Raw genomic sequence first — 19,460 nt, forward strand, 5'->3', positions numbered from 1 at the left:
GAGGGTAGCCTTATCCAAAATGATCATGGTGCCCTGGCTTCTTTACTACTTCGCCAATATCCCAGTTAACCCGCCACAGGACTTCTTCCAAGAGCTAAATTCATTACTAATCTCCCTGATCTGGGGAAGGGGCCGCTGCAGAGTGGCCCTATCGACCTTGCAGCTGCATCGCGATAAGGGGGGATGGGCGCACCGTCATTTGAAGCCTATTTCTTAGTGGTGCAGTTGCAGTGGCTATCACGCTGGACAGTGCATCAGAACCTCGGGGAAACGGAGGCCCAGGAGGGACAGATAACGACCCCAGAGCTGACACAAATGCTCCTTCCAGGTACCAAACCCAACCCGGCTCATCCATTACTGGTCAAAACGGCCAGAACCTGTTCCATGCGGATCCACCGTATGTCCAAAGGGACTCCGATATATTCCCCGTTACTACCGCTGGTAGGACTCCCTAAAGGACACGAGTTCTACTCTGCGGGAGAGCTTAGGATTTGGACTGAACACCAGCTCACCGAAACTGAAGCCCTGTTCTCCGACGGACGACTGACCTCGTTCGCAGGCTTGACCGAGGGAAGCGGGCTTCCAGCTGGCCAATTCCTGCTACACCGGCAGCTTGTGGCAGACTGCAGACGGACCTGGGACCTAAGAGACGGGGAACCCAAGACTCACCCGGTTGCTGCACACACTACTACATATGGGGGCTGGTAGACACCATATCACATGGATCTACAAATCCATCATGGAACTCACACATGTACCACTGACACGCTTACGGCTCCGCTGGGAGGAGAACTTTGGTCACAAACTCCACGATAGAGAGAGGCAGACGGCCCTAGAACACCACAAAAAAGTGTCCCACAACCAAAGATTCAAAAATGTCCAGTTTAACGTGCTGCACCGCACTTATCTCACGTCGGCTCGCTTAAACGCTTTTACACGACATCCCACTTCGAATGCCCCCGCCGTCACACTCCGGACGCCCCATTTATTCACATGTTTTGGACATGCCCGGTGATACAAACCCTCTGGACGACGGTACACACTACACTACAAACAGTCACAGGCCTAACTGATTTCCACACATGGGAGGCATGCGCCTTAGGTATCTTTAAACGCCATAAACGAAAGAAGGTAGAGACCAAATTTGCTCTGCTGGCAGTCCTACTAGCAAAACGTAGTGTGACAATGCACTGGCGCGCAGTAGAGGGTCTACCAATAGCAGCATGGTGGAGGGCGGTAAAGAAATGGGCCGCAGCCGAAGAAGACCTTATCCGTCAGGAGGAAGCTCGAGGCACACGAAAGCGTCCTATTTCAATAGAATGGGCAAGGCTCCTACACGACTTTAAGCAAACACACACTGATGGCGCGGAACACTCGCTTGACACCCAAGCGACGCCGTGACCAAGCGCATCCTAATCCGCATGCGCACTCCCCCCCCGCTGCGCCAGCTCACCCCCCGGGCCACCCTCTAGGAAACACGTCATCGGTCAGGGTAGGAAAGAGCGCATATAGTTGATAGCATTAACACGGAGCTCCACTACATTTTCCCCCGCCATAAGCGACCCCATGCCCCTCCCCCCTCACTCCCCTGGTTCTGAATCCCCAAGTTCAGTTGAGAATATGGATTACCATTTACCGACACCCTTTGCAGGGGACTATGGACTAGAGACTGTCATACGGGTCGGAGGACGACGGGAACCGTGCCAGCGACCTCTTCCTCGATACCTCCCGGCATCTCCAACGGAGACGATAGGGAAATTACCCTCCATTGATTACCTACTTAATTACTAGAGCAGGGGTCTCCAACCAGTAGCTCGGGAGCTACTGGTAGCTCACCAGCACCCTCAAAGTAGCTCTCAGAGGTGAAGCCAAACCAAGCTGATCTTAGAGATTCTGTGTATATTAAAGAAGGCAGCACTGCTCGTTTCATTACCCGTGAGAGTTACAGACATCCAATCCAATGGCAGGGCCTCTTGATAACACTCAAACACACACTGTGTTGGCCTATCAATCAATCAATCGGGGATTTATAGAGCGCACTACTGAGGGTCTCAAGGCGCTGGGGGGGATGCATTTGGGCAGCTCCGGTCATTCGAGAAGCCAGGTCTTGAGGCTCTTCCTGAATGCTTGCAGTGTGTGGCTTCTTCTGATGCTGAGGGGGAGTTTGTTCCAGGTCTTGGCCGCGATGTAGAAGAAGGATCTGCCTCCTGTTCTGGCTCTGTGGATGCGGGGGATTTCGGCCAAGGCCTGGTCAGGGGAGCGGAGGTTTCTCTTGGGGACGTAGAAGGAGATTATTTTGTTGAGGTATTGGGGTCTGGTGTTGTGGAGGGCTTTGTAGGTGTGTGTGAGCAGCTTGAAGGCCACTCTTTTTTCGACGGGGAGCCAGTGGAGTTCTTGTAGTTGCTGGGTGATGTAGTCTTGCCATGGGATGCTAGAATTGCTGAGGGGGACGCACCATTGCTGTGGTCAAAAGATTGGTGTCCAGGGGATCTAGGTGATCCCCCGGAGTCTAAGACCGTAGTCAAGAACCTCAGCATATGCCTAGACCAGGCACTGACCATTAAAGAGCACGCTGCTATCACCGCTGTTTCCATGTACTTAGTTTATTACGGCAAATCTTCCCCTTTCTTACCTTGTCCACATGGAAAACTCTCATCCAGGCACTAGTACTAAGCCGCTTAGACTACTGTAACGCCCTTTTGGTCTCAGCTAATGAGTCTTCGCTGAGCAGATTACAGGTGGTCCAAAACACCGTGGCGCGCCTTGTCTCGAATGCTATCCCTAGAACTGCCTCTCTTCCTCTCCTACAACTCCACTGGCTCCCGGTACGTAAACGAACCAAATTTAAAATCTGTTGTATTGTACACAAGGCCTTGAACAGCAAAAGCCCCAGCTATCTTGCAAGGAAATTTAACCACTACATACCCACTTGGTCTCTCTGATCGGGAACTAAATCTCTGCTTCTTGTACCACGGTTCAAAACATCGCGACTGGGAGGGAAAGCTTTCTTTCACCTAGCCTCTCTATACTGGAACCAGCTTCCTATTCATCTGCGGCGCAATGCCCTAATCACCTTCAATTCCGAAGGCTCCTCAAAACTGCATTATTTTAACATGCCCCCCTTCATGGCTTACTCATGCACCTCCATAGTGCAGAGAAACCCCTTCGAGGGTGGTTCAGGCGCTTTACAAATAAAATAAATAAATAAATAAGATGCCGAGGATGAGTCTGGCTGCGGGGTTCTGGACGGTCTGGAGTTTGTGTAGCAGAGATTGGTTGATTCCGGCATAGAGGGCATTCCCATAGTCCAGTCTGCTGGTAAGGAGTGCATGGGTGATAGATTCCGGGGGGGATCCCTTTGAAGGACTTGCGGAGTATGTAGAGGGTGTTGAAGCATGTGGAGGCAACAGCTTTGGCCAATGAGTCTGCAACATGAACCATCTATCTCTACTTTAAATCTACCTAAGACGGAGATTGGCCATGTTATACACCCTGCTCTATCAGTCACACCGTGTGTGACATCAAAGAATAGTGTTAGCAGTAACCAGGGCTGACCCACCAAAGTGTGTGACTTCAAGAACTAGAGTGAAAATGTGTTAGTTGGGTGAATGATCAACCAAAGAGCTGAGGGAAGAGAGTATGCATCCAGGGTAAAGAAAATTAGAAGCATCACATTCATTTTTGTGTGGGTGTGTGACATTGTGTCCTTCCCTAATAAACCGTGTTGATTCATTAGAGCTACTCCTAGTGTCAAGGACTGCCAAATATGTATGCTGGTCCCCATCATAAGAGTATTATCTCTGACGCAATTGTGCCCGTTCATGGTATAATTGTGCCATATCAATAATATTTTCCTCCTTGATTATTTTGGGCAAGTCTAGTAATTACATTCTTGCTACCATCACTGACATATTAAGAGCATGGCTGGCCTGAATTTGTTCATGAGAGGCAATTTTACATGGCGGTACTCAATGAAAACGAAAAGCTGATGTTTAGGGACTGTGTATTTTCTAACAATGCAAACTGATTTGATTTTTAAAGGAATAAATATGCTTTTTCAGAAAAGGTTTTTCTTCTGGAAAATTGATTTGATTTTTCCAAGTGGAAAGGCGTTTTGATAGAAAAATATGTGTATTTTCAAAAACTAATATGCTAATGAAGACAAAATATTGAAATTCCAAAACACATTCAAAGTTGTTAGCTGAATGATAATTCAATTTCAGCTGGAAAGACTTACTGCTGTGGTAATACCCATTGTGGCATACAGCATTTGAGGATTCAAATTTTACTTGATTGCAAGCATTTAATATTGATAAACGTTTTTCTAGCATTCTGCTGATAACTTCACCTGGAATGTTTGGCTGGTTACTACTGATAATTGTGCTTAGGGTGGTCATAGTGTAATGTTAATACATATCATCAGCATTTTACAGTGATAAAATATGCTAGTAGCTCGTCAGGACTTTCCTTGAGCAGAATTAACTCTCACTACAGAAAAGTTTGGAGACCCCTGATCTAGGAGCTCAGCTCTCCACAAATGGACCCAACCCCACCAAATTCCATGTCATCTATCACCCTCCTGGCAAAAATTCACAATGCCTTGAAGACCTAGTAGGCCTAATGTTGCAAATCTCACTAAAAGACAGCACCAAAATTATATTAGGAGACCTAAACTTGCACCTGAACAACACTAAAAACCCCACAGTACAGGCTATCTCCACCCTCTTGGATGCGAATGATCGCACCCAAAATCGAAACTTGCAAAAGCACAATAAGTTATCCACACTTGACACAATCATCTCCAAGCACAACACACTATCTCTGCGCTCTATCCTACCATCTGGCTGGTAAGATCACTATCAAATTCTCTCCAATCTAAATTCAATCCATCACCGTTTTCTCCAATGCAGCAGTCCCAAGCGCTGGATAAGAAACATCCAACAAATCCCCCAGGAGGAGCTAGAAGCATTAATCAATACCCAAATCCTACCTCTTCCCTACCTATCATCCGCCAAGGACCTCACCGCCCACTGCAACACAAAAATTACAGAACTCGTGGAAACAATCGCCACTCAAACTCAAGAAATCAAGAAAGATCCAACAGCCATCGGAATCCAATCTCTTGCTCCTTCAAGCTGAATGCCAGTCTAGGAAAAGACCTAAAGACCTATTCACCATTATCAAACAACAAACCTTCTCCTTCCCCCTTCATTCAAGTAACAACTCTTCAGAGCACTGCAAAGAATTTGCCACGTTCTTTGCAGAAAAAATATCGAACATTGAACTGTTTCTCTCGAGCCATCCGCCTCCTCACCCTGCACTAAAGATGCCCCGGAGGAAAGGGCTCACCCATAACCCTACTGTAAATGAATGAATGCCTCCCCCTCTCTCTCCAACTCAGCTTGCCAACCTCCTCCCCCTGCAACTGAAAATCAACGCAAACTGGTCTAAATTCAACTATACCCTTGAAGAAGTGCTCAAGTTACTCTCCAGCATGGAGCCGGCATCTCACATCTCTGACCCATTCCCTGCTGTGGTGGTGAAAAATGTCAGACACATCATCTCACAGATTTTGACTAAAATCATAAACTCCTCTCTATCAAGCGGCTCTATGCCGGCTCCCCCTCAAACTTGGCCAAGTCAAACCCCCCCTCAAAAAAACAGACACCAACCAGAACGACTCCTCTTTCCCCAAACCCATGGAAAAATGTGTGCTTGTTCAACTCAACAACCATATCGAAAAATACAACCTGCTTGACAACTTCCAATCTGGGTTCAGGAAAGGATGCAGTACAGGGACTGTTATACTAAACATTATGGACGACCTGCAAAGATCTTTGGACGACGGGAAGGCCTGGCTCCTTGACCTCTTGGCAACCTTTGACATGGTCAACGACAGCATCCTCCTAAACACACTCTCACAACGTGCATGCATCAACGGGACTGCCCTTCACTGTTTGTCCTCCTTTCTAAGCCAACACTTGCAGCTAATCAAACTCAACCTCAAATGCAACACCAGTCTCCCAAGGAGTCCCTCAAGGGTCAATCCCGTCTCCCACACTAGTCAACCTCTATATGGAACCCCTTGCAATGATCCTGAGGCAAGTTAGAATAGAATACCATCTATATGTAGATGACACCCAACTCTACATGAAACTTATGTCAAAGACATCTAGCACCTAAAGAACACTCTCCGCACAGTTAAAGCCTAGTTGACCAGCAACCACCTCAAACTCGACCCCAGCAAAACTGAACTCCTTCTCACCGATCCCAAAGAAAAATCCTTTCCCGTACAATACTGGTTCAACAACCTCCAAGTCTTATAACTGCAAACCGTCCATCTCCAACTCTGATAAATCCTTGGGGATTACAAGCATGAAAGACCATATCAATACCTTTTCAAAAAGGGCATTGTACACGCTGAAAAATATCGAAAAAAGCAAACCCTTCATCCCCAGTGAAGACCTAAAGATGGTGGTGCAATCCTTAGACTTACCCAAGCTAGATTACCCAAAATCTTACCTAGCCCCACTGAAAGCCACTCTCCACGCTGCGGCTAGACTTGTAATGAGGGAAAAGGCTCTTTGATAACATCACTCCCAACCTCAAACAACTCAACTGGTTACCAATCGAGTCCAGGTCCATACTAAAAACTGCCTACATAACCCACAAAGCGCTCTACAGTGAAAAGCCAATCTACCTCACAAATAAGCCGGCCAAAAGAGACCACTATGAAGCTCAACCAGACTACTCTTGATCCCTCCAAAATTTAAGAGAAAGAAATCGTGCACCAGCTCCTTTTCAGGGAATGTGCCAAAAATCGGGAACTCCCTGCCCCAAGACTTATGGGAAAATCACTCTTCCCTCACTTCAAGAAGAAACTAAAGCTCCTCCTCTTCAACAAATACCTAAATCCACCTTAAGGCTCCTGACTAGCCTACAAGCTCCCTCGAATTAAATCTGTGCTCCACTACACTGGGGAAATCTGTGCCTCTAGTTCCCCCATCCACAAGAGGCCTTGCCCCAGCTACCTCAGGCCTACAATGCCTGCCTTTACTTCTGTTCAGCCTGTCTTATTTATTGCTATGATGTGTTTTGTTATTTGTTTACTCCACTGGTAATTCTGTACAATTGCAGCAGTGCTCTGCAAAGCGATATGCATTTTGTATACCATAACTACCTAAAAATTGTATACGCAATCTTGCCACAATGTGGCTGTACACCTCGTCACAATGTCACCACATATCTATTTGTACCCCAAATGTATCTTACGTTTTTCAGCTTATGCAATTTTATACCTCCAAATGTATCTCAATTATATACTGCTAACTCTGTGACGTGCTCTGATGCAATAGGGTCAAGTTTGTGCTGTATAAAAATCAATAAATAAAATAAAAAATAAAATTATGTGCGCACTTTAATTTGATATGCTGAGGTCTCTGCCCAACTACTCGCATTGGGTCCACTAGTGTCTCATCAATGTGGACTATGGTATGTCATCATTCAGCAAGATATGTGTGAATCTAATTTGAACATCCATCTCTGTTCTCTTTCAAATAAGAATTTTTGTATATCCACCCTGTCCTCCAATGCTTCTAGTATAACCCATTTTAAGTCATCATGGCTATGTTGATGTTCAAGAAAATGAGTAATCATTTTAGTCGCAACTCTCCGACATCGGACAGTGCTTCTATGTTAATCTATTTGTGTGCGGACTGTCCTTGTAGTCATAGCCACAAGTTACAGGGACATACAATCATGCAAACACATTTTTGGTGTTACAATTGGTATGTGTTTTTAGACCCCATATGGTGTTATGTCCAATCTCCAAATCCCTGGTCCGCATTGCGAGATCACACACATTACAGTGGCCACATGAGTAGTGTCCTTCAACTGGTGGAATGCCCCAACTGCAAATGAAACTGTTTGTTATCCATGATTTTCAGAGTCTAGTATATACTAGGAGGTCCTTCAAATTATCTGATATTTTAAATGAAAACAATGTTTTTTTCAAGTTGTAGCTTGGAGGGTTTATTGGCCATACATTTTTGGTCCCAGCCCAACAAGGAGCACAGCCAGATGATGTAGCATACCACCATTGGTGGGTGATGGATTGTGCTCCTAAATTCTCCTTGGTGATCTATTGGGTCCACACCCCCACTGTCTGCTATGGAACCCCTTTTTGAACAGAATTGCACACTTTTGTTGTTTAGTATAGTTCAGCTAGGGAGGACATGTGCTGGACCGAAATCTCCTCATGCTCCTTACTTTATTTTTCAAGGCTGATAAATAACCTTTAGAGGTGCCCACAAGTTCTTGCCAGGCCAAAGACAGGATAAACAGAAGAACATCTGAAAGTTTAGCCTGAAGCAGATTGCCCCAACGAAAAGAAAGAGAAAATGACTTACCTTTGGGAACAATCTTTGTGGTGGATACTTTATCTACCTGCAGATTCCTTACCTTTTGAACATCCTAGGTGTTAGACTGAATTCAGAAACTTTTCAATAGCTCTCCACAACAGTATGAGGCGCTGGTTCCACTTTGGCACCAGAAACACCACCATTCTGACGTCACTGAAGCCATAAAGGACCCCCCAACGTCAGTTTCCGATCTATTTTTAATGAGTCGTCCAGGTATGGAACACTAGGATTAATGCATGTCTGAGATAGGTGGCAATCATTGCCATCACAAGTGAAGGCATCTGGAGCTGAAGTCAAACCAAACGGAAGGAACATGAATTGGTAATGTGCTGATCCTACAGTGAAGCGTAGCTGCTTGTGCCACCAAAGAATTGGTATGTGAAAATGAGTCCGGCAGGGCTACACACCATCCAGTCTTCCAGCATGAGCACCAACTGTGGCAGGGGCAGCATACTGAACCTCACCTTCCACAGGAACCAGTTTAAGACCCTGAGATCTAGGAACAGAAGAAGATTGGCACCTTCATTTGGAGCTATGAAGTTATGAGAGTAGCACCCTTGGCTTGCTCTCGCTCAAATTCCACCACCCTTTTTTGAAGTCTGATCTCTACTGTGAGAAGTTGGCCTGGTGTATGATGTCACTAGTTATAGTGTACACCTTATATCAGTCCAAATACCCTTATGGTGATTGGTTGTAAAGTCAACCTTATAGACCAGCTATCCTAGTGGTAGCATGGACAAGAGCAGTCTTAGGCTAAACTCTGAATGGCATGTGAAGCCAGCTGTGATACCATATATAATCCCTTGAATACCAAATGAAAGGACACCACAACAGATATATATATAAAATAAAGTGTATTTATTCTAAGCAAACCCTCAGCACTCTTTATGAGTTTAGAGGTAAGTACAACACAGTCTTATTAATGCATACATTAAGTCACACAGGTAAGTAATACAGTTAGGCCCTAGGGGCCACGCAAACCATATACTAAATAAGTGGTATAAGAACCACTGTCACGGAAATAGAATAGGCCTAGGCCTAGGGAATCGCTGGGGCTACACTACCCTAGCGTTAGTTAGGAAGTGGGAGGCCCACGGGATTCGTGTGCAGAGTGGAAACACTCACGCGTAATGCGTAAAAGTCAATAGCAATAGTACAGTTTAGAAATAGATAGATTTAGGACACTTCCGGAGTAGCTAGGAAGTTGAGACTTGAAAACTAGACACTAGGATAGTCACTATCCTGATGAGCACCGGAGTACCCAAGTTACCTAGCCCACAGGCTGCGGGTGCATAGGGGTGAAGATGCGTCGTTTTCGTCGTCGACTCCTATGGATGCCTGAAGAAAGATGCTGACAGGCAGTCAGGGGAGAGTGTCCGGTGGATCCCAAGGCTGGGATCAAGAAGAGAAGAAACCTGCAAGCAGAGGGGACAGAGTCAAGGTCACTAGCCAGTGACCACGTGGAACCAGGAAGGAACCAGGCGATGTCGTGAAGAGTTGCAGGTGAAGGTGAAGCTTGTCGCTGCAGCCAGGAGGACCAGGAAGCGTCGAGGACGACCAGGACCAGGAGGCGAGCTGTCCCACGAAGGCTCTTGCTGTCGGCGGCGTCGAAGTTGGACTAGGACTCACCAAGCCTTGGCAAGCGGAACCCACGAAGAACAAAGGACTTGCTTCTGGTGCAGACCAGGAAGGTCTGGGGTGCTTCTTCTTTGCAGAGAAGCGGGAGCCAGTCTGGAGGAGCCAAACCAGCGCAGAAGATTTCAGGGAGCGTCGTCACCAAGGCCACTAGCCAGCGGGCAAGCAACCGGACAGACGCGGCAAGCAGGAAAATGCTGAAGGGCCCCACGCAGGACTCGTGGAGTGTGGGGGGCTGGTCTTCGGTGCAGATGGTGCTTGGGGTTGGGGCTTCTCAATCCCCGGTGCACAACTTCGAGGGTACCTCAGAAGCTGCGCTGTAAGTTACTAGCCACTTTTCCCAGGTAGCCGGTCCCACGTCGCTCGTCGCCTCCACGGATCTCAGCTCTGCTGCAGATGTGGATGAGGGTCGGAGAAGTCTGGAAATCAAGGCTCTGGTCGGGCTCTGCAGTCGGTTCCTCGTCGAACGTTTCACAAAGCAAAGGGTAGTCTCTTGATGGTGCCTGTTTGCACAGGGTAGCCACTCCTTGGCTACAAGGGAGATTCTTCAGTCTTCTTATTTCGTCGAATGTCGAAGGTCCAGAGTTTCTGTTCAGTTTTGCAGGTTCAGGATAATCTAAAATCTTGAGGCCCAACTCCCACTCTTATACTAATCTGGGGGGCTGGGATACCTGCTAGGTCACGCCTTATGGGTGGGACCTGGGAGGGGGTGGTTACACCCACTTCCCTTTGTCCAGTTTCGCGCCAGAGCTGGGGCTGGAGTGCCCCAGCGCCGGTTTGAACTGGACTATGCAAGGAACACCTTGTGTGCCCCAGGCATGTCTCATTCCTTTCAGCCCACCCTGCCCCAATACACTAAAGGCTGTCTGGGGAGGTGCTAGCACCTCCCCAAGCAGGAAACCTATTGTCTAGGCCTCCCTGGCTGGGATCACTCCCAGCTGCAGGAGGTCAGACTTGTGTCGTGGCAGCAGCATCCATTTTGTGATGCTGAGGCTTTGGTCAGAGGTTACACAGCAAAGTAGGATTTTAACATGTCTCTCCCTCTAGAAGGGGGGAATAATATCCTCATCACCAGAAATGGCATGGGGGTATTATTCCAAAGTGTTAGACACCTTACACGACATGTTTTGATACAGCCCAACCATAGTTACCATAACCGTTTAAGATTATAAGGCACTTTAAGAGTATATGGTAGGCTATATCATAGAACAGCTATAAGGACATGGTTCCGAAAGCTGCAGACAGGCTCAGCTCATGCTAGAGCACCATCTCACATGTTACCAAGCACTCTGCCTCCAGGATTGTTAAGGCCTGCCATAGGAGTGACTGATAGGTACACATGTGTCTATATATAAGGTAGGTATAGGAATACTACACCTAAGCAAGGGGTGATTACACGACCTTGCCCCAGCTGAGTGATCAGCCAGTTGTGTCTGATTGGAAGGCCAGACCAGGGGTGGCATAATACATGCTGCAGCCCCTGGGAGGCCTAGGGTACACCTATGCCCTGGGTACCTAGGGTACACTGTACAGGGTCCAATAAGGTGATCCTTACCAATTGATTATGTACCTAGGGTACATGGAGTCCATTTTACAGAGAGAGCAGACAGCCTGAGACCCTGAATGGCAGGATCTCAGGCCAACTAAGTCGAAAAACCAGCTAGACACTAGGCAAAAAGTTGGGGGTAACCATAGTCAGATATCCACCTTCCTACATCTACCTCCTGCTAAAGGATGGGACTGTGGTCTCCAGTAAGGGCAGGAGTAGTGGGGGAACCGATGGATGGGCCTGTTGCAAGTGTGGGAATGACCCCCTTTGCAAGATCTGCATGACCTGTCGGTCTAAATGTATAGCCCTCCAGGCCAGTGGAAAGCGGTCTTCCAACCAGTGCCTTGTGCTCTGACAAGAGGGAACTACGACGGCTTACCTATGGTGCCTAGGGTGGAGGAGGAGAAAAGGAGAGCAAAAGGCAAGGCACAGCCCTGCCTTTCCCACGACCTCTATATTGCTTGCACAGTGGATTAGGTTCCTGCTGTTGCTGAGAGCTTGTTTTCTGCCCTAAAAGAAGGATCTGCTTTAAAATCCTTGAAATATTCTGTACTGCAGTAGTACCAATGTTGTGTCAGTTGGCCAAGCGACATAATGGTGGCATTGCTCTCTTTAAATCTCTCGGGAGTCAAACCTGCTTTTGCACCAAAGAGGCATGACCCTTTAAATGAAAGATTTATCAAAGCAGAATGTATGCCCGGAAATTCTTAGCATCGTGACTGAGTGAGTTAGATGCTGTGGGGGGAGGGGGAGTCTATCTTTTCAAGGCCTAATTGAACGACTTGCTTCACTGCAGTCTGTTAGTCCATGAAGTGAAGTTGGATTTGTTCTGGCAAGGTTAGGATGACAAGTTATGCTATGTTGCAGAGGGCGTAGGTATATCGGTCCATCAGGCATGTGTAACTGAGGAAATTGTGAGCCATGCCTCCGCCAAGAGAGATTTCTTTGCAAACTATTTTATTTTTTCTGAGGACTCTCTGTCTGATGGTGTAGCAGGAAAATCACCTGGTGAGAGTTTATAGGAGCAAGAACTTTGACAACAAGGCTTTCTTGTGACGTATGTGCTGGTAAGAAAGCATGGCCACCAGGTTCCAGCAATTCCTTATGGCCACTACTCTATTGATGGTGGGAGAGGACGTAGGCCTTTACCAAGCAGTAAGAACCGTCTGTTAGAGCTTCACTAAAGCAGGAGCAGATGGATGCAATCCTTCAGTTAGAAGATTAGCTTTGGTCTGTGTGGAGGGTAGGGGAAGAACAAAGACCTCAGCCCCCTTTTTAAGAACTGTGTGATATGAGCTGAACCCCAGGAGGGGGCAGGCCTGTTGGGTAGTAAAGTTATCACTCTGGTGATATGTCAAGGCTACTGGTGTCTCTATGCGCTGTAGAATCTGGGTCTATGATAACAGACTTCACATCACTGTCCTCAGTTACTAGAATGGGATCATCAAACGGGTCACAGCTCCCAAAGTAGTGTCCTTCCTCCATGGGTGGGGACTCCAGTAACAGCAGGCTGGCGGTTTTTCCAAGTAGACGTAGTGGAGTCAGCACCTCCTACCAGCATAAAAAGCTACTGAAATGTTTCCAAATTCAGTCTGACGCCTGGGTTATTCAAAAGGTGAGAATTCTTCCAGTAGACGTATCTATCAGCAAGGCAGACTTCAGGTGGAGAGCAGCCAAGATGACATCTACTACTTTCATGCGCAGATTGAATCCGCTCAGCTGGTCCCACTCAATGTCAAAACATGGAGGTGTTAGTTGTGGATGTTCAGGTGCAGAAACCTGCAATTTGTTGGAAGAATACGTCCTCCCGAAGCAGTATGTGGAGAGGGAGACAGGCGCTCAGACCCACGGGGTCAGAATACCAGACCCTCCGATCCAGTCCGGGACTATCAGAATGAACTGAGACCAGCTCTCTCGACCTTTTTCAGAATTCAAGGAAACAGTAGCAGAGTCAGAAATGCATATAGGAGACCAGAGTCCCACAGTAGATAAACAGGTCTTCCATGAAACCTTAAGGGGGAAACTCTACAGCACAAAATGCTCGACAACTGGTGTTTTCAGACTTAGCGAAAGTATCTTCCCGAGGCAGGCCCACTGGGCATATACTCCCTTAAACACCTGCGGATGCAGCTGCCACTCCTGGTCAGCTAGATGATGTCTGCTGAGCTTGTCCACTGTGACGTTCAAGGACCCTGGCAGGCGGATGAAATCCCCTGAAGCTTTAGCCAGCACCAGTCTCAGGGTCTCTAGGCACAGAGCATGTGACCTCTACTTCCCAGTTTGCAACAGTGCCATAGGGCAATTGTGTTGTGTATCGGAACTTGCAAAGGAAAACACCTGATGGAAATCAGAAAGGTGTTGAGGCTGACAAATACTAATGTGGTGTTCAAGGGAGAGCAGGGGTCTCTGGTGTCCACTCTGCCCATATAGCCCCGTAACCCAAACCTGATGAATCTGTCACCACTGTGAGCTTTTGATGGGAAGGTAGAATGACTTTCCACAAGTCAGGTTAGAATCCTTCATCCACCATTGGCGATCCTAAGCCACCTTACTCAACACTCTGATGTTGTCTGAGAGGAACACCCAGTGTTCAGCCCACGGAAGAAAGGATTACCATTGCATAGCCTACATGTGCCAGAGGACTTGGAGCACCAGTAGAATACATAAGGCCAGAAGATCAACAAGCCACAGAACCGTAATGAGCAGAACACATGACATCAGGATGATAACCTGAATGCCAAAGGCTCACTGTGGCAAGGCCTCGGACACTGCCATTTCCAGAACAGCTACTATAAAGGAAATCTTCTGCACTTGTCAGAGGTGGAATTTTAGCTTGGTGATTTAGAACACTCCAGAAGAAAGGAGTGAGATAGTCATCCACAGGTGGTCCATGACTGACTGTGATGAGCTTGTCTCCAGCAACCAGTTGGCAAGGCATGGGAACACGTGAACTCCTGACCTGGAAACATGGACCACAGCCACCAACATCACCTTTGCAAGCACACTGGGAGCTGTGGTGAGGCCGAAGGGCAGGACCGTAAACTCAAAATGGTCTTCCCTGCCAGGAAAAGGAGGAAACACCTGAGGAACAGCAGAAAGAGACCATGAAAGTATGTGAGCTGCAGGACCAAGGACAACACCCAGTTTCTGGGATCTAAGGCAGTTAAGACCTGGACCAGAGTTAGGATCTTGAATTTGTCTTACCAAAGCAAGATGTTCAAGTAATGAACGTCTAAAAGCAGCCTAAGCCAATGGTCCTTTATGGGCACCAAGAAATAATGGGAGTAGCACCTCCTTCCTTTCTCCTTCTCAGGAACTCTCTTTATTGCTACTTTGTCCATCAATGACTGAATCTCTTCGGAGAGGATGGAGGCATGGAATGTCAAGTTTAGAATGAAATGACCTACAGGAAGGGATGACAGACAGGAAAGGGCCGACAACCTGCAGGACTCATTAGTCTGAGGTAATCACATAACTGCTGGGCAGGTAAAAATGTACTCTGCCCCCATTTGGCCACAGATGATTCCCAAAGGGGGAATCAAAGTGGTGTGGCTGCAGCAAGTGATGAAAAGATTGAAGTTTGATCCTGTTGATTGTGGCCTTGTCAGCTGCCACCTCCACGCCCACTGGGGATGACAAAGGGCTGTGTGGTCTGTTGAGGGGTTAAGATGACTGCCTCTGTCGATATGCTAGGCCTTGGGAGTAACCCATGAACATCCGGGATTGCCGATTAAACTGGCAGGCTGGAAAGAACTCAGCCTTGAGCCATCAAAGGATTATCCATGAAGAATGCCTGCACATCCACAGAGAAAACTGTGGTGCAACTCCATGCATGATGATGGATCACCACATCAGTGCCATAACCTGATCTACAAAATCCGTGGTGTCCAGCCCAGTTACCAAAAAATATTTTGCAACATCCTGTCCATCATGGACTGTTTGCCTGAAGGAATCACAAAACTCCTCAGGGACGGTGAGCAAAATGTCACTTGGCATATTCTAAATAGCATTAGCGTATCTGTCTAAAAAGCAGGCCTTCAGAGAATGCAATTCCCAACTTGGGGGATGTGCTTCGATTTTCTATCAGGCCGTAGGAAAGACATTTTGGTTTACTTTACTGGCTGAAGCCTGTACCATGAGAATTTCCAGTGCTGGCTGCTGAGTCAAGAAGGCCAAGTTACCCAGAGTGGGTGTATGGCGACTAGCGATGGGATGACTTACCAGCACTGAGAGCTGGAGAGATGTCATTTTCAGCAGATCGTGTAAATCACCGACTGACTGAAAGAATTAACTACTTGGACTTTTGCCAAACCTCTTTGACTCGTGTCTCTTGTGAGGTCAAACATAAATCGACCCCGTTTTTGGGAAATAGAAGCATAATACACACGCAGTGATTAATGACTCTTGCGCAGGGCTACATACACTCCTCCGTCTCGAAGAAGACCCGCCGCGACGCTTATTAAACATTTTTGCGCCTTACATAGGGTCGAAACGTCGACGCATACTAAGAGTCTACGCAACGTCTCAGTTCAAAAGCCTATTCACATATGAACAGGAGGCGTATGCGATCAATCATATGGACTTGTCCAAAAATCGCACTTTCCCAACTATTCCTTTATTTGTTATACTAAGTGTACTAAGTGTATTGTCTGTATTTACTTCTACATGTCACCCCTCTTTCACAATTCTTTCAATTGTACCATTGTAGCCCAATTTATTTGTTACTTCTTAAAATATTGATTGAAACTTTCGCTTGGGTGTTGTTCTTTTCTCTTCCTGAATCATGGATACATGTTACATGTAATGTATTTATATTGTGAACACCCCAAAGCAATTGTATTTCCCGACAGAACCATTGTAGCCATATAATACTTACCAGCGATGCCAAGCAAGGCTTGGATCATGCCTCAGTCAGTATGTCTGTCAAGGCCTCATTAAAAGGCAGCAAGGCCTCTTCTCGCTCATCACGTGGAATATTTTGTATGTCATGAATGGGATCAGAGTATTTGCTGAATATGTTCTCAAGATCTCAAAGATATTGGGGGCAAGGCAAAGGCACTGGAGGAGAGTCCTTATTCTCCACTGGTTCTGCCTTAGTAATCTCATAACAAGACATTGTCTAGATCTAACCAAACTCTGCTCTGGGTTGAATATCGGCATTTGGGTAAAATTTGCAATTGGTGCCACAGGAGCTCAGACAGCCTGGCCAAAACCAGCACTGCGTCCAGAAAATGAGTGGAGGCAAGTAGTATGTTGGAAGCAACACAAGAAAATCTCGGAGGCTGATTAGTTTCCAAACAATAGGTTTATTCCAGAAAAAGACCTATGTTAGCTTCCCTCCTTAACAGTCCATAAAGTGACTGCTTCACCCCACAATCTAGAATTACACCACATTCCTTAATAGATCATTATATGTTCTAATAAGGAATAGAACACACTAACATAACACCAGAATACTTTACATAGTAAACACCCTCTTTCTCCCAAAAACAATCAAAGGAAAAAATGATAATTAAAACAAAAACAAACTCAATAAGTAATATAATCCTTAAATCTTACAGGTGCAGACTACACTCTTCTACTGCGAGTTGGTACCCTTACATCTCCAATCCCAGAAGCAGACGGAACTGCAACCTCAATTTCAACTTCGGCAGCAGAACAACAATCTCCACCAGCAGCCCTAACAAAGGGACTGTCACCTCCATTCTCATCTCCAACCTCTATGAACTGCAACCACCCCTCACCGTCATGCTCACTTACATTCTTAGAATTCTTAGTCAAAAACCTTTCACAATTGATTTTGGCTTGTTTTTCACTCAACTTAATTATTTATTCCACCCCCTCTACTCTTCAAGTAACACCGCCATTTTAGAAATCTGGACCACTTTAGTAGATTTGGACAGTCTAGATTCACCTTCCAACACTTTTTTCTTTTTTTTAAACTAAAATCCAATCATCAGTAAATAAACACTTTTCTTCCACACCCTTTTTTTCTGTTAAAATACATTTTTCAAACTTCTTGCATGGATTGGACACGTTCACGAATCTGCTCCAAATTCACATTACCAAACGCAGTCCTAAACTGTCTTTAAGCCAAGCTGGGTTTAAAAGAGCTAACGGTTTTCTACCTTTTAATAAAACAAAAGGGGCAAACACCAATAGAACTATGTGGAGTGGTATTATAACGCAACACTTTCTGCTGTAAATATTCAGCAGCAATCAAATTATTAGCAACTGCAGTTTGTACTCCTTCGTTAAGCACAGTGTTCACCATTTCCACTAAACCGTAGGATGATGGACTATATAGGGGAACTCTAACATGCTTGATGTCTCATAAGGGAAGAAAATGAGACATTTAATTAGAAATCAAATGAGCCCCATTATCAGGAACCAACCCCTTAACAGAGCCCTTCTGATGAAAAATATGTTCAAGACACCTAATGGCATTTAAGGAATTAGGTGTTGTCACAAACGCAAAATATTAACATTTAGAAAAATAGTCAATGGTAATAATGAGATATTTATTACTGACACCTAACCACTCCAATTTTCTCCTAAGCTCCTTTCGGCCATTCAACTGGACACAATGGTGAAGTGAAAAGTTTCCAATGCTTATCTGAGCATAAACATTCACAACAGCACTCAACATGCTTCTTAACCTGCCCGTCAATGCCAGGCCACCAGTAACACAGCTTAATTATTTTTTAACTGTTGCGGACATACCTGAATGTCCAATGTGCGCTCTATTAATTATTTTATCCCTTTATTGTGCTGTAGGGAAAAAAAACATTTCTCTAACAACAATGTCATTAACAAGAGCAGAAACTTAAGAAAATGCCCTCAATTTCGAACTAATTCTTCTATCACAAGGCCATCCCTTCACCAGGTATTTTTTTACTCAATTTCAAAACTTCATCTTTATCACAACATGAATTCCATTCTGTCTCAGCAATAAGAAATTGAGAAGTAGTAACAGTCATGACACATACATCTTCATCTTGGTATTTTAAACTAACTTCATTATCTTCAATAGGTAGGCGAGATACACAGTCCACCCCTGAAATGTTTTCCACCGGTAATATATAATATCTCAAAATTGAATTCCTGGAGTTTTGAAAGTAACCCAATCAAACTGGAAGAAGCTTTATTAGAACAACTGCTGCCCAATATATATATATCAGATGTTTGTGGTCAGTGACCAAATCCAACTTCGTTCCACAGAAATACATCTTGAATTTTTCAGCTGCCCATTAACACGCACTGAGCATTCTAGAAGCAAATGGAATGTTTATTTCTTCTTCCTTAACAAACTAAGTACAGCAACAAAACCCTTGGCGCAGGCATCAACAGTGATGACATACTTTGCTCCTTGCATGAAAGGTCTAATGGCAGATGCGCTAATAATTAAATTCTTGATGCTATCAAAAACCAATTAAGCTTCATCTGGACATACATATTTCGCTTTTTGTTTTTGATAAACTCCTTAAATGTGATACTTTAAAAGCATACCCCTGTATAAATCTTGCGTAATATTCACTAAGACTTAAGAATGATCTGAGAGTGTCTTTATCCTCAGGAATGGGTGTAGCACTAATGGCGTTTAAAAAGACTCCCCTTAGGTTTTATTCCTTCAGATGACAAATTATGCCCAGATAAGGAGTAGTTTCTTACCTGTAACTCCAGTTCTGTAGTAGGGGTATCTCTGTTATAGTCATAATCTATGAATAGTCCCGCCCATGTGCGGGGACCCCGGAGCAATCAAAATATCTCTTAAGCTGTCCTGCATTTGCAAACCTGCAAAGACACTTAAGAGACAGACAAAAATAATACAGCCTAAGAACAATATGGCTGCACTG

General features: G+C 45.6%; 1 protein-coding gene across 2 annotated transcripts in view; it reads right to left on the reverse strand.

Moving 5' to 3' along the window:
• The window catches only part of NUP155 (nucleoporin 155), a 711,261-nt gene that overhangs the window by 246,681 nt on the left and 445,120 nt on the right, over positions 1 to 19,460 (reverse strand). The gene's annotated exons all lie outside the window — the stretch shown is intronic.

This window comes from Triturus cristatus, chromosome 2_1, assembly GCF_964204655.1.
Source record: "Triturus cristatus chromosome 2_1, aTriCri1.1, whole genome shotgun sequence".
In the NCBI taxonomy this organism is placed as follows: domain Eukaryota; kingdom Metazoa; phylum Chordata; class Amphibia; order Caudata; family Salamandridae; genus Triturus; species Triturus cristatus.